This window comes from Canis lupus, chromosome 2 (assembly GCF_003254725.2).
Source record: "Canis lupus dingo isolate Sandy chromosome 2, ASM325472v2, whole genome shotgun sequence".
Taxonomy (NCBI): domain Eukaryota; kingdom Metazoa; phylum Chordata; class Mammalia; order Carnivora; family Canidae; genus Canis; species Canis lupus.
In genome coordinates this window covers 55,055,447-55,071,022 of record NC_064244.1, presented here as the reverse complement: position 1 = coordinate 55,071,022, position 15,576 = coordinate 55,055,447, and the positions used below count along the sequence as shown (strand labels likewise).

General features: G+C 50.1%; 1 protein-coding gene across 12 annotated transcripts in view; it reads right to left on the bottom strand.

Moving 5' to 3' along the window:
• Window positions 1-9,174, bottom strand: part of ARHGEF28 (Rho guanine nucleotide exchange factor 28) — a 289,007-nt gene extending 279,833 nt beyond the window's left edge. For 11 of the 12 annotated variants that reach the window (XM_035713570.2, XM_049103925.1, XM_049103933.1 and 8 more), the window contains exon 1: window positions 9,079-9,174. The gene's annotated coding sequence lies outside the window, so the exon portion shown is untranslated. The remainder of the gene's footprint in view (window positions 1-9,078) is intronic. The other variant, XM_035713568.2, reaches the window with a different exon arrangement.
• Window positions 9,175-15,576: the final 6,402 nt, after the last annotated feature.

The window sequence follows — 15,576 nt, the reverse complement described above, 5'->3', positions numbered from 1 at the left end:
TCCCCCGAAAGGATTTCACCACACAGGGTAAAGGATAGGAAGAGAACCCCAGAAAGTCTCATTAATTAACCAAAGGGACAGCATGAGAGGAAGAGGAAAAAGAAATCTATGAAATAATCACAAAGCAATTAAGTCATAGTAAGTTTTTATCTAGAAATAAGGACTCAACATCATAAATGAAAATGGTTTAAATTAATAGACAAAGAGCAGGAGATCCCTGTGTGGCTCAGCGGTTTAGCGCCTGCCTTTGGCCCAGGGCGTGATCCTGGGGTCCCGGGATTGAGTCCCGCATCAGGTTCCCTGCATGGGGCCTGCTTCTCCCTCTGCCTCTCTGTGTGTCTCTCATGAATAAATAAATAAAATCTTTTAAAAAAAATAGACAAAGAGCAGCTGAATGGACAAAGAAAACAAAAACAAGACTCAGCTGTAGCTGCCTGTGAGACTCATTTAACCTTGAAGAACACTCCTAGACTAAGAGTGCCAGGATAGAAGAATATTCCATGCAAATGGAAATTAGGAGAGAGAAGGGATTGCTACACATGTGACACAAAGTTTAAGTCAAAACTTATAATGAGAGGAAAATAAGATCATTGTACAATGACATTGTACTTTGACATTGTACAAAGGTCAATTCATCAAGAAGATTTAACAATTATATGTGTACCTACTATTAGAAAACCTAAATAGTACATTTACAGATCTGAAGGCAGAAATAAACACAAAGCAATAATACCAGGGACTTCAATAACCCATTTTCAATGATCAATAGATCATCTAGACAGAAAAATCAGTAAGGAAAAAGTGGACTTGAAGTACACTGCAGGCCAGATGGACCTACGTATACCAACATTCCATTCAGCAGCAGAACAGAATATTTTAAAAAAAAAACTCATTCTAACAAACATAACACAATTGAGATATTAAATATCATTTCCAAACATGATGATATGAAACTAGGTATCAGTAACAGGAAGAAAGTTGGAGGTGGGGAGACAGAGTTACAGTATGTGGCAATTAAAACAATATACTTCCAACCACCAATAGGTCAAATACATAAAAAGGGATGTCAAGGGCAGCCCGGGTGGCTCAGCGGTGTAGTACCGCCTGCAGCCCAGGGCCTGATCCTGGGGACCCGGGATCGAGTCCTGCGTCGGGCTCCTGCATGGAGACTGCTTTTCCCTCTGCCTGTGTCTCGGCCTCTCTCTCTGTGTATTCTCATGAATAAATAAATAAAATATTTTTTAAAAAGGTAAGAAAGGAAGGTCAAAAAATACTTTGAGAAATAATGTCAATACAACATACCAAAACTTAGGGGATGCAGCAAAATCATTTCTAAGAATTTTGAAGAAAACCTCTATTTCTATAAAAAGTGATAAACACATTAAAAACATCAATTAATGTGGTACATTAATAGAAGAAACCTGTCTCAAAGGATTCAAAGAAAGCATCTGGGGCAGCCCCGGTGGCCTAGCGGTTTAGCGCCGCCTTCAGCCCAGGGCATGATCCCAAAAGAAAGCATTTGGCAAAATTCAACATGCTTAAAAACTCAACAACTTGGATACAGGAGGAACACGTGCCTCTGCATAATAAAGGCCATATATAACTCACGGCAACACCATACTCAACAAAGGTAAAACGTTCCCCTTCAAAATTAGGAACAAGACAAGGATATCCATGCTTTCCACGCCTGTGCAACATAGTACTGAAAATCCTAGCTACAGCACTTAGGCAACAGAAAAAGAGGCAAATAGCAAAGGAAAAAAAATTGTAAACATCGTGATCTTGTATATAGAAAATCCTAAAGAACTACACCAAAAAACAAACAGCCTTTAAATTCAATAAAGCTGCAAGGTACAAAATACAGTGTGTTGCATTTCTATACATTAACAACTACCTGGAGAAAAAAAAAATCCCATATACAATAGCACCAAAACAGATATACAGGAATAATTTAAATGAGAAAGTAAACTATATGCCGAAAATTTTAAGACACTGACAAAAAGATGATAACACAAATATGAGCTACCCATGTTCACAGATCTGAAGAATTAGTACTGTCAATATATTGGTAACGTCCACACTACTCAAGGCCATCTACGGATTCAAAGTAAACCCCCTCAAAATTCCGAAAGCACTTCACAAAAAAACAAAAAAAAAAGATCCTAAAGTTTGTATGAAACCACACAAGACCCTGATAACCAAAGCAAGTTTAAGAACAAGAAGGCTGGAGGGATCACCCTCTTGATTGCCCGTCGTGCTACAAAATACAGTCCTTCAGGGGCACGTGGCTGGCTCGGTCAGCAAAGCAGAAGACTCTTGATCTTGGGGTTGTGAGTTCAGCATAGAGATTATTTTAAAACAAAATCTTTAAAAGAAAAAAAAGCTATATTCATTCAAATAGTATAGTATCGGCACAAAAGGACACATAGATCGATGGCCCAGGGATCCCGCAATAAACCCGAGCTTCTATGGGAAGTTCACTCACAGCAAAGGACCCAAGAACAAACAACAGGGAAAGGACACGCTCCCCAGTAAGTGGCTTCGGGGAACAGAGTGGCCTGCGACCTTAAACCACACACACACAAGCTCGGAAGGAAGCTAGAGACTCGACACCGGAACTGAGGCCCTAAAACTCAGACAAGAAAACATAGAGAAAAGCTCCGTGACGCTGATGTAGCGTCCGAATGGTTTTCTCGGTCAGCTTTGGCGGGGTCCAGGGCCGAGCACCAAGGAAGGATTCTCGAGACGTCCCTGGTGCCAAACGGTGGTTTTGTTCAAGGTCAGGGACAGACCGTGGGCTGGCAGAGCGGCTGCCTCTGCCCCCCGATGGCCAGGAGCCCGTGATCAGCTACGGGGAGGGCAGAAGTCAAGATGAGGGAAGTTCCAAAAGGAATTTTTTTTTAAGATTTTATTTATTTATTCATGAGAGACACAGAGAGAGAGAGAGGGAGAGACACAGGCAGAGGGAGAAGCAGGCTCCATGCAGGGAGCCCGATGTGGGACTCAATCCTGGGACCCCAGGGCCACGCCCTGGGCCCAAGGCAGTTGCTAAACCGCTGAGCCCCCCAGGTGCCCCCAAAAGGAATTTCTTACGCTGAAGAAGACTCACAGGATACAAGAGGCCGTGCTATTGTCTAACTAAGGTGCTTTTCCCCGCAGCAAGGCGTTAACATTAGGACACTGAGGAGCTTCGAGGAGGACCATTTGTCAATGGGCTGCGGGTTATAAGGACATTTAATTTTATCTATGTCTCATTCTGCCTTTATCTCCTACATCAACATCAGGACTTTTGGATAAGACATCAAAAGCATAAGCAACAAAAGCCAACAAATGGAAACAGATCAAACCCCAAAGCTTTTGCACAGCAAATAAATAAATAAATAAATAAATAAATAAATAAATAAATAAATAAGAGAAATCTCTGCAAATGATCTAACAAGAGCTTAATAGCCAAAAGTATCTGGAGAACTTATACAACTCAAGCACACGAACAAAAATAATCCAGTTAAAAAATATGCAGGGGCAGCTGGGCGGCTCAGTGGGTTAAGTGTCTGCCTTCAGCTCAGGTCATGAATCCAGGGTCCTGGGATGGAGCTCCCTATCGGGCTCCCTGGAGCCTACTTTCCCTCTCTCTGCCCCTCCCTCTGCTTATGCTCTCTTGCTAATAAAAATTTTAAAAAATAAATAAAAATGTTTAATGTGCAGAGGATCTGAATAGACATTTTCCAAACACATACAGACGGCCAACAAGTACATGACCTGGTGCTCAGCACCACTTAGCAGGGAAAGGCAAGTCCAAACCATAATGAAGGGCACCTGGGTGGCTCAGTCGGTTAATTGTCCACCTTTGGCTTAGGTCATGATCTTAGTGTCCTTGAAGTAACCGAATGGGATGGTGGTTGCTAGGGAAAACGAGGAAATGTTAAGATGGCAAAGTTTTTACCTTTTGACCTGTAAGAGTAAGTTCTCCGGATCTAAGACCTCTCATGTTGACCGTGGTTAATACAGCATTGCGTAAAGCTCCTGAGAGCAGACCTCAAGCGTTTGCACCACATACACAAAGAACTTCACTGCAGGACATAAAGATTCGCTATCTTGACCTTGGTAATCATTCCCCAACATACGTAGCATGTCGTACACTCCAAATACAGATGCTTATATTTGTCAATCAAGTTGAGAGGGGAAAATAGATAGGTTGGGGTGTCCTTATGGTATCAGCTCCCCAGCACTTCAAGTATTCAAGAGTAGCATTCGAGCGGTCAAATACTCCCCAGTAGCTACACGGAGGGGCTGTGCATCTGCTAGAGGCTAACAGGAAAGTTTCAGGTTTCTCTCAATCCTAAGGCTCGGACTTTCCTCAACAATTGCACTCACTTACCCGGACAGAACATACAATTTCTGAAGGGGCCTGTGGAGCTGCCCCTTTATATCTGAGAAGGGCTAGTCCTCTAACCTCCTGGGCAACCTTCACCTTTCTTCCCCTGTAAACCAGTATTTCCCAATGCAACCCATACCTGCTGCACAGAAAAACACGGACAGTGGCCTTTACAGAAAGGCCGTGAACCAAAAGGACTTGCTGACATGTCTGCAAAACTACCAACAGGAGCTTACTCTGATCTGAGCTCCCTGCAAAGTGGCCTAAATCAGGGTTTCTGCTTTCAAAGAGCTGACAGGTTGGAAAGTCAAGACTGACATGTAGGAGCCCATAATGAAATCAGGGAAGGTGATCAACGCTGAATAAACCAGAGGGACCGGCAATATGTTAAAGAGCTCAGGAGGGAAAGAGCTTAGTGGTATTAAGACGGTCAAAGGTTCCGGAAGTATGCTTGAGCTTGCTTTGAGGATGGTACTAGGTTTTCGGTAGAAAGAAGAGACCCAACGTGAGGTCAGATATGTTAGCAAGTTGTACGGGCTAACTCCGTCCCTGACTCCCGGTCCAGGCCACGTCCATGCTGACCTCTCATTGCCCTCTGAAACCTGGAAAACCTGCTAAAGCTAAAACTCTACTTGACTATTTTGTTTGTCATAAATATAACTACCAACGTTTTCTAGCACTCAGTCTCCACCAGGTGCTTCTAGAAGGGCCTTCTGTAAATTACCCCAATGAATCTTCAAAACCACCCAATGGGGCAGGTTATGATGATTATCCCCGTTTTACCAAAGGAAAACTTGAGGGAGAAAGAGGTCACAGAGCAGGGCCAGGGCCAGGCTGTCTAACTAGACAGTCTGGCTCCAGAGTCTCCACTGTTACTTACTTTGTTATAAGTTTTAGAGAATTTCTTTAAGTTACCAAGTGATGGGGGGGAAGGAGCACATGCTAGCCTTAAGCCACAAATGGCATAACTTGTGTTTGCCAAGGAACCTAGGAACTAAACCATGAATTCATTAACAGGCAATTGATCTCTTGATTAACATGTTACGGGAAGGTCTGTATATTTCAATAGTTAACATTTTAAGTATTTTTCAAGGGTGAAACGGTCACGTGTACACCTCTCAAACAAAGCCTGCCACTTGAAATAGGCTGGTTCAGTCGGTCTCTTCTGGACACGCTACCAAGGAAAGCAAACATGTCCTTGCCAGTCTCCACCTTGCTGGCCCTCCCTCATAGGTACAAGGTTTTCTTTTAAAGAAACTTTCTCATTAACTTCTTATACAAATGAAACCTCAAATTAAGGAGAAAAAATAAGGAGAAATCACCTCTGAAGAAAAAAAAAAAAAAAACCCATCTGGTAAATGGATTCAAAATGAAGATCACTGGAACAAATGCCCAATATTCAATTACGTGACGTTTTTTGCTTTCCCTCATTTAAAAAATTATGTCAAATCTCATTATCTCGGTTATCCAGGAGAAGTAGTCCAGGAGCAGTAATGGTAGAAATAAGCAAATTACTACTGTGCCAAGATCAAATTAAGGAAAAAAATTACAGTTGATTAAGATGCACGATCATACAAAGGTACCTGGCGTTTTACCAGTCAAATGTCTAAGTGTCAAGTGTGCAAAAGCCCACAAAATGCAACACATCCCGGGACGCCTGGATGGCTCAGTGCATTGAGCCTCCCACTCTGGATGTCAGCTCAGGTCACGATCCCAGGGTCATGGGATCAAGGCCTTGTGAGGGCTCTGCACTCAGTGGGGAACCTACTTGGGATTCTCTCTCCCCTCTTCCTCAGCCCCTCCACGGGCATGTGCATGCTCTTTCTCAAATAAATCTAAAAACAACAACAACAACAAAAAAAAAAAAGGCAACAGATCCTGAAAACTCTAAAACCAGAAAAGTATTGCCTGAGACCGGAAATCAACTGAAATTTAGAACCCAAAATAGGAATCATCTAACCTGACCCATCTCTTTGTGGCAAAGTCACATGAAAGAATTATCCTACAGCTTCTCTGTTCTACTAAAGCAATCTATGTTCAGATTCAATTAGACAAAACCTACGGCAACTAGATCTATCATATCTTATCAGTAAATCAAAGCATAATAAAATTACAGTCAGCCTAGGAGTCTGGGCTCTACCATCATCTACCAGACTTATGTGGCAGTACTATCCTAGCCAAGCCCCAACCGTAGAGGGTTTTCCAATATTCATAGCATCCATTTTTCTGGGGAGTCTACTTGGTCATAGACTCTGGCGAGGCTTTAAGTTAGAGCTTAGGTATCAATACAGTACTTACTTTTGAGCATAATGCCTAATATAAGTATTGTATTCCAGTTTCATTACCTATTGAGAGTACTTTTCCTTTTCCCATATGGCACATACTAAAGGCCACGTATCAGAGCTCACCTGCAATTTCTGCCTAATTTTGTCTTAGCCACCGAAGAACTTTCTTATAAAAGTACAATGAGAAAATATTCTAAACTCTTCTTGCAGTACTTACATGATAAAAAAAAAAAAAAAAAAAAAAAAGGCGTGAACTTCAGATGAGGCCCCTGATGACGTTTCATCAAGCCACGGTTACCATTTTTCCCCTTTAAGTGTTTCTAGACTTCTTAAAGGGCAGGACAGGTGCTTCAAAGGAACGTCTAATGACACCTGTTACATAACCTCTTCTTGGCCAGGTTATACGGTTGTGACAAGGAAGAAACAGTCCAAAGCAGAACAAACACTAATTCTCCATCCTCCATCCTACTATTAGCCAGGACGAGTCACCTGTGTGCCTCAGTTTCTCTAACCACTAAACGTGAGGTCTGATGTGATCCAAATTCCTAAAGTTAAATGGGCATAATAATCGCACAGAAGATTCACGGCAGGGCTCATAGTGTTGAGATTCTATGTTGTAGAAAGAAGTTCCAAAGGTTTTTGCGGGATTCATTTCCTGCCCTCCACATACTCCACAGGGCCTAGCTCCGCCATTCACCAAGAGGCGGCAAATCCAGAGATGTTTTAAGGACATACCTGTAAAATCCAGGACATATGTAAAAACCTCTCCTCTTACTCTGCTTGGACTGTCATGTGCAAAGGACAACCCAGATCACCTAGTAGGACAGGTGTCTGTTTTTGCTGTGGAAACGGGATTCCGCTTTCCCTGACAGCTTAGGGTCCAAGAACAGAGCACGCGAAGCTTCAGAAAACTAGAAACCCCACAGGACCATAAATGATGAGGGTCTGGTTTCTTTTTTCTTTTTTTTTTTTTTCTTTTCTCCCACGAGTGGCGGGCCGGATGGTGAACCTGCAAGATTCCGGGTCTGCAGAGGTGGGTCCAGACCCAGGCAGGGTCCCGGAGGCGGCGCACACGCGGGGCCGCGACCTGTCCCGGGAGGCAGGGGGCCCCCCTAGGGATCCAGCCGGCCGGACCCCAGAGCCGGGTCTGCGAGGCGGCCTGGACACCGCCTTCCACAGCCCGGCGGCAAAGACCAAGGCCCTGTGGCCCCCGCGGCGCCAGCAGGTTAGGGCTCCGTTGGGCCGCTCCCCCCCCAGGCACCCGCGGGGATGAGCCGGCGCGCGCCCCCCGTCCCCAGCCACGGAGCTGCGGGCGCCTCCGGGAGCAGCAGGGGCCTCCCCGCCAAGGGAGCGCGCTTGGACCGCCAGCCTGCGCCCCCTCGGCTCCGGGTCGGCTCCCCGCTCCCCCCGACCCCCGCCCCCGCACCCAAGACCCCCGCCCCCGGCGCGCCGCCCTGCGGGAACTTCCCTCCGCCCCGGGGGCCTGCAGCGGGGTTGGGGGGGCGTGGAGGGGGCACGGGGGCACTAGGGGAAGGCGAGGGGGGGCACGAGGGGGCCGGGAGAGGGTGGCGGGGGCGGCGGGGGGGCGCGGGGAGGGGAAGGGCAGTACGGGAGGGGACACGGGGGGCACTAGGGGAAGGCGAGGGGGGGGCACGAGGGGGCCGGGCGAGGGGGGCGGGGGGGCGCGGGGAGGGGAAGGGCAGTACGGGAGGGGGCACGGGGGGGCACTAGGGGAAGGCGAGGGGGGGCACGAGGGGGCCGGGCGAGGGGGGCGGGGGGCGCGGGGAGGGGAAGGGCAGTACGGGAGGGGGCACGGGGGCACTAGGGGAAGGCGAGGGGGGGCACGAGGGGGGCCGGGGCGAGGGGGGCGGGGGGGCGCGGGGAGGGGAAGGGCAGTACGGGAGGGGGCACGGGGGGCACTAGGGGAAGGCGAGGGGGGGCACGAGGGGGCCGGGCGAGGGGGGCGGGGGGGCGCGGGGAGGGGAAGGGCAGTACGGGAGGGGACACGGGGGGCACTAGGGGAAGGCGGGGGGGGCACGAGGGGGCCGGGCGAGGGTGGCGGGGGCGGCGGGGGGGCGCGGGGAGGGGAAGGGCAGTACTGGAGGGGGCACGGGGGGCACTAGGGGAGGGGAGAGGGGGGGCACGGGGGAAGGGCACGGGGGCTGCACAGGGGCGGGGGAGGGCACCGGGGAGCCGCCGCCTCCGTGCGCCCCCGGCTGCCCCCAGGCTCCGCAGCTGCCGCCGTCCCCGGGAGCCCGGTCCCGCCCCCGCCCCGCGCCCCGGAGCCCGCAGCGGCCCCCGCCCCGACCTCCGCTGTCCCCGCGCCGCCCCCGCCCCCGGAGAGCGTGTTCCCGGGAACAAACTTTCCTGCCCTGAGCCACCGAGAGACGCGGGGTCGGCACCCCGAGGAGCACGCACCTGGAGCCGGACCCGCCGCCTCGCCCCGGAGAGCCGCCGCGCCCGCCCCGCGCCGCCCCGCGCAGGGAAGGTCTCCCCGAGCCGCAGACGCCGGCCGGGGCGGGCGGGGAGGGGGCGGGGCTGGGGGAGGGGCGGGGCCGGGGAGGAGGGGGCGGGGCCGGGGAGGAGGGGGCGGGGCCGAGGAGGAAGGGCGGGGCCGAGGAGGAAGGGCGGGGCCGGAGGGGAGGGGAGGGGCCGGAGTGGAGGGGCCGGGGAGGAGGGGCGGGGCCGGAGGGGAGGGGGAGGGGAGGGGGAGGCGGGGCCGGAGGGGAGGGGGCGGGGCTGCGGGGAGGGGGAGGGCGGGGAGAGGCGGGGCCGGAGGGGAGGGGGCGGGGCCGGGGAGGAGGGGTGGGGCCGGAGAGGAGGGGAGGGGCCGGGGAGGAGGGGAGGGGCCGGGGAGGAGGGGCGGGGCCGGGGAGGGGCGGGGCCGGGGAGGAGGGGCGGGGTCAGGGCGGGGGCGGAGCAGGTGCTTGTGCCTGCACCCGCAGCTCCGGCCCCCCGCCCCGCACCCCCCCTCCCCGCACCCCCTCCCGCACCCCCTTCGCCCGCCCCCCTGCCCCGCCCCCCCGCCCCAGGACGCAACCCGAAGCCGCCCCGCCAGCCCCTCCCGGCCCGGGGCGCCGACGAGGTCGGTCGGGGGGGCGAAGCTGCCGGGCTGAGCGCGCAGCGGACCTACGCGGCCCGAGGCCCCCGACCGGGCGCCCCTCGCACCCTGGGGGGTCGCGCGCCTCCAGCTGTGCGAGCTCCCGCGGAGAGTCACCGGGACCCAGGAGCCTTCATGGAAACCATCACCGTCTCCACAGTGAAACCAGGGAAGGGGGGATGGGTGGTCGGGGGGGGGGGGTATGCGGGGTGCGGGGTGGATGGATGGTTGGGCGGGGGAAGCGGGGCTGGGGGGGATGCGGGGTGCGGGGGCAGATCCGGGGTCAGGGGGGATGGGGGTGCGGCGGGATGCAGGGCTGGAGGGGATGCGGGGTGCAGATCCGGGGTGGGGGCGATGGGGGTGCGGGGGATGCGGGGCTGGGGGGGATGCGGGAGGCAGATCCGGGGTCGGGGGGGATGGGGGGTGCGGGGGATGCAGGGCTGGAGGGCTCCCTTACTGGCTCGCGCGCCTTCCCCGCTCTGCTGAGCCTCCCCCAGCAGAGCGGCTTCTCCAGCAGCCTGGCCTCCCAAAGCAAACTTGAGACCAACTTTAAAGGCAAAATTCCCAAATCGCCTTTCCTTGGGAGCCCCCCTCAACGACGGGCTGTGCCAAGGCCCGGCACTGGGTGGCCCCAGGATTCTGGCGCCCAAGACCCCGGGCAGGGAGGAGCACCCCACCTGCCTGCGTCCGGGCCACCTGCGCCTCTTCTGAGCCTCGCCAGGCGTCGCCCGCTTTGCCGCTGGAAGGTAGCAAAACACCCGGGTCCTGCCCTGAAGGCCTCCCTGGGGTCCGCCTTCCTAACTGGGCCGCGCCCCTAACCCCAGCTGCAGCCCCAGGTGATTCTGTTTCACGTGGGGGCGAACCCAAGGCTTGGCCTCAGGCCCGCCTTAAAAAAAAAAAAAAAAAAGAAAAAGAAAAAAGAAAGTTCTTGCCCAGGCCAAGACTTCAAGGTATTCCAGATAACAACAGTAATATTCTTCTGAAAAACAACAAAAAATTCCAACCGTAAAAATGGTTCCCAAGTTCTGATAAGCAAAAAACGGTGTTAGTAGCCTTTGGTATTAATAGTCTTTTGACGCCACTAGGATGGAATCATCGTGTGTTTTTCTTTCTCTTTCCTTTTTTTCATTAATTGTGTCAGACATGTAGCGAGAAAAAAGTAAGAAAGTGTGGGAGGAGGAACAAGTATGGCAGGAGGTCACCTAAAACTCCTTCCCCGCTAAAAAGAAACCAGCACAACCCGGAATGGTGGAACCTTTCCCAGCCGAGGACAGATAATCAGGCTATCTGCGGCTTTCTGGCCCTCTGGCAAGCTCTGAACATGATCAATATTTAAATAAGTACTTGGCTTTCAACTTCCCTCGGTTCAAATATTAAGCAAAGTGGACGCAAGCAACCTTAAAAGAAGCCAGTGAATATATGAGGCAGGAAGCTGTCGGGTGTGTCAAGGACCCTTTGCGTCTGATTGACTTTGCTCCTCTAGGTGCGGGTTACTCTGGACACTCGGCGCTAAACTTGGCGAGGACCCCATCTGTTTAGACTTCAAAGCCTGCATAGGGTCAGTCCCCAGACGGGGACGTTCGCCCAACAAGAAACCGGGTGGGTAAATCCGTTGGGAAAATTCTAACTTCCTGTGAGTAGGATGCCAGCGTCCCAGCTCAGTTCTGTCTTTTCCAGTTAATCACCCTTACAGACCTCCTCCATAAACCCCTCTTTGTTGTCCTGGTTTCTGCCGGCCTCTGGACTTGGACGGAGCTTAATGACCTTACCACAATTAAGCATGTGATTATAGTCACTGTCATATGTCAGACTGTTACAGGTTCTCGACCTCTCTTGTCTCAAGTACAAAGACTGTTTCTTATCCCCGTCACCTCCCCAGTCCTAACTAGGGCGCGTGTGGAGTCTTTAATACCTGTATTGAGACTCTAGCTCCGGAGTATTTAAATTTGGGTTTTGTACATGAGAGACTCCTAACTCCGGGAAATGAACAAGGGATAGTGGAAAGGGAGGTGGGCGGGGGGTTGGGGTGACGGAGGGGGACACCTGGTGGGATGAGCATTGGGTGTTATGCTATATATTGGCAAATTGAACGCCAATAAAAATTTAATTAAAAATAAATAAATAAAATGAAATTGGGTTTTGTAAGTGAACTATTCCATCAGTTATGTAGGAAGGAATTTATATCCCAGTTTTCAAACTTCTCTTTTTTTTTTAAGATTTTATTTATTTATTCATGAGAGACAGAGAGAGAGAGAGGCAGAGACACAGGCAGAGGGAGAAGCAGGCTCCATGCAGGGAGCCCGACGTGGGACTCGATCCGGAGCCCGACGTGGGACTCGATCCCGGGTCTCCAGGATCACACCCTGGGCCAAAGGCAGTGCTAAACCACTGAGCCACCCGGGCTGCCCTCAAACTTCTCTTTAATGATGTGTAACGGCTCCAGATTCTATTATCTATCTAAATCTCTCCTGCTCTTAATTTTATTTGCAAATGATTCTCAAAGGTCGAGTAACTGTAAATCTGATGTTTGGCCACCACGTGGTAGGAACTGGACCAGTGTTTTCTAAGTAAAAGCATGATACTAAAAGACCATAAATGTAAGGCTGAGGCCGGGGTACAAACTTTGGCAGGAGAAATAAGATGGCCTTGGAAGATCCTACCCTTCTAGCCTCCATTTCCTCATTTGTAAATTGGCATACAAATACTATTTACTGTCATTGTGAAGATTAAATGACTGAAGGTGACTATGGGACACATCATAAGGATGCAGGAAATGGTGGCAAGTAAGATTTCAAAATACGGAAGTATTAGAACACTTCAGAGCTTCCAGATAATTAATGGAACATGTCAGACTGAGATCAGAAACTAGTTGTGGAACATACACTTGGTTGCCTAGATTGAGAAGATCAGGGAACACAAAAAAGAAGCCAACTTGATCAAAACCAGGAGACAAATCTCGTGGGGGAGCACTCACAGTTTTCATTTTAGCTGCGCATTAGCATCACCTGACAAGCACTAAAACACAAGACAAAACAAAAACCTTCGGTTCCCACAGTCTCACCCCAGACCAATTATTTCAGGTTCTCCGGGGTTGGGGGGACATGTTGGTATTTTATAAGGCTCCCAGGGGATCCCGATGATTGGGAACAGCTGGACTAATGTAACTGCGTTTTGCCGCTGGAGAAGGGTGAGCCAGCCCACAATTATATGAGCTTAAGGGAATCAGCTCTTCCCTTTCTGCTAATGGTGAACAATCCTGTTTAAATTACTGGCCAGCGGTAAAAAAAAAAAAAAAAAAAGAGAGAGAGAGAGGAAAGGAAAGAAAGGAAGGAAGGGAGGGAGGGAGGGAGGAAGAGAAAAGAAGAGAAGAGGAGAGGAGAGGAGAGGAGAGGAAGGAGAGAGAGAGGAGAGAAGAGGAAGAGAAGAAAGAGAAGAGAGAGAAGAGAAAGAAAGAGAAGAGACGAGAATAGAGAGATAGAGAAGACTAAGAGATCGAAGAAAACGACCTCTCGCGAGAACTTCCCTTCCCGCTCCTCCGAAAATTACTGGCCAGCAGTGCTTCAGTGTAAGGTGCATGTGAATCACCTGCAGATTATTTCAAAACGCTAATTGACTCACTATCAGATGGAGGCTGACACTGCACTCGTGGCAAGCTCCACCTGATGCCAGTGGTGGTGTTCGAAGAAGCAAAACAATAGACCCAAAATGGACATTAGAAACAAAAGTAGAGGGACACCTGGGGGGCTCAGTGGTGAAGTGTCTGCCTTTGGCTCAAGTCGTGACCCCAGGGTCTCGGGATCGAGTCCCGTGTCGGGCTCCCTGCAGGGAGCCTGCTTCTCCCTCTGCCTGGGTCTCTGCCTCTCTCTGGGTCTCTCAGGAATAAATAAATAAAACCTTAAAAAACAAAAGTAGAGAAATATTCACATTGTTACAAGAAAAGTCTGGACATCTCTGAATATTTTTAACCGATTAATATTTATTCTGCACCGAACTATGCACAAAATACATTTTGCAATGTTTTAAGAAAGAATAGGCCATTGCCAGCCAGTTTTAAATGTGAGGTCTTCTGTAACAAGAAAGTACAGCCTCCCAAACAGGCCTGTAACTGCTCCACTAGGTACAGCCTCCTCACTGCCCAGAGCCCACAGTATTTGTAGGGGCCAAAGAAAATATTCAATTGCTTTTAAAATCAGAAGGAAAAAAAAAAAAAAAGATGAACTTTTAGTCAAACAAAATTTTTTAATATATGACATTAATGTATTTACAACAACGGAATAATAAAATTGAATTGTTCTGTTTTATTTTTTATGGAGGAAGAGACTCATGAAGGCAAACGTGTGTACCCACAAAAGTCATAATGTGGCTGTGTGTTCAAAGTCCAGTTTAGTCTCTGGTATTTTAAGGAAAGCACATGCAATTACTACTGGACAACACAGATATTAAAACATTTCCACCATCACAGAAAGTTCCTCAGACAGTGCTCGTTCAAAAAGTTTTGGGTGGGATCCCTGGGTGGCACAGCGGTTTAGTGCCTGCCTTTGGCCCAGGGCGCAATCCTGGAGACCAGGGATCGAATCCCACGTTGGCCTCCCTGCATGGAGCCTGCTTCTCCCTCTGCCTATGTCTCTGCCTCTCTCTCTCTCTCTCTCTCTCTGTGACTATCATAAATAAACTAAAAAAAAAAAGTTTTGGGTAATGAAGAGTCCATTCCTCCAGGACCCTGTGAGATGCCAGGCTGGCTTGAGAAGTCTGTAGACTTTAGCACAGACACGTTTTTTTGTGTTTTGTTTTCTACAGCTTCACAGTCAGTTACTCTGTTCTTTTCTAAACCTCCCAAAGCAAACTTTGTAGGGAACCAACTGTTTGGGGATCCCTGGGTGGCTCAGCGGTTGAGCATCTGCCTTTGGCTCAGGATGTGATCTTGGGGTCCTGGGATCGAGTCCCACGTCAGGCTCCCTGCATGGAGCCTGCTTCTCCCTCTGCCTGTGTCTTTGCCTCTCTCTGTGTGTCTCTCATGAATGAATAAATAAAATCTTTAAAAAAAAATCAACTGTTTGTTGATAGTCCCCTGCCCTTCAGGAAAGCCAGGCCTTTTTGACTTGTGAGGAGCCAGTATATCCTATTTCCTCTCCTTGATTCACACAGGGAACTGCAGAGGCTTTCCCCAGGACCTAGAACAGTCTTCATGTTGGCGGAAAGTGCTGGTTTATTTGCATCACTAGTTTTGTCCTCGCCAATGTCTCCAGGTCCCCAGTTTGTACCTAACTTCTTTTTTTTTTTTTTTAAGATATTATGTATTTGTTCATGAGAGACCCAGAGAGAGGCAGAGACACAGGCAGAGGGAGAAGCAGGCTCCCTGCGGGGAGCCCGACACGGGACTCGATCCCGGGACCCCGGTGTCACGCCCTGGGCCAAAGGCAGATGCTCAACCACTGAGCCGCTCAGGCATCCCAGTACCTGACTTCTTAAATTGTAAACCAACTCAAAGGCCCCTTTTTGATCTCCAGGGCATAACTGTACCAAGCAGGCTAGTTAGATAACACCCCAAATGCTGTGTCTATAAATCTTCCATCGGTCAGCAAATTTGTTTCCAAGAACCTCACTGGAATGCTCAAGTCTGGGATGTGGAGCCAAGTAACCCAACAGCTAGCTTTCCTCCAGTCCCCTAACACCTGCTGGATACTCACGTGAACATATTAAATCCCAGCCTGGAGCAAGTTTTCGCAGTTAGGAGATAAAAGCTTTCAAAAAACAGAGTTGATCAGTGAGATAATAACACGTTTTTAATTAGGGAGGTACAACTCAGCACTTAATAC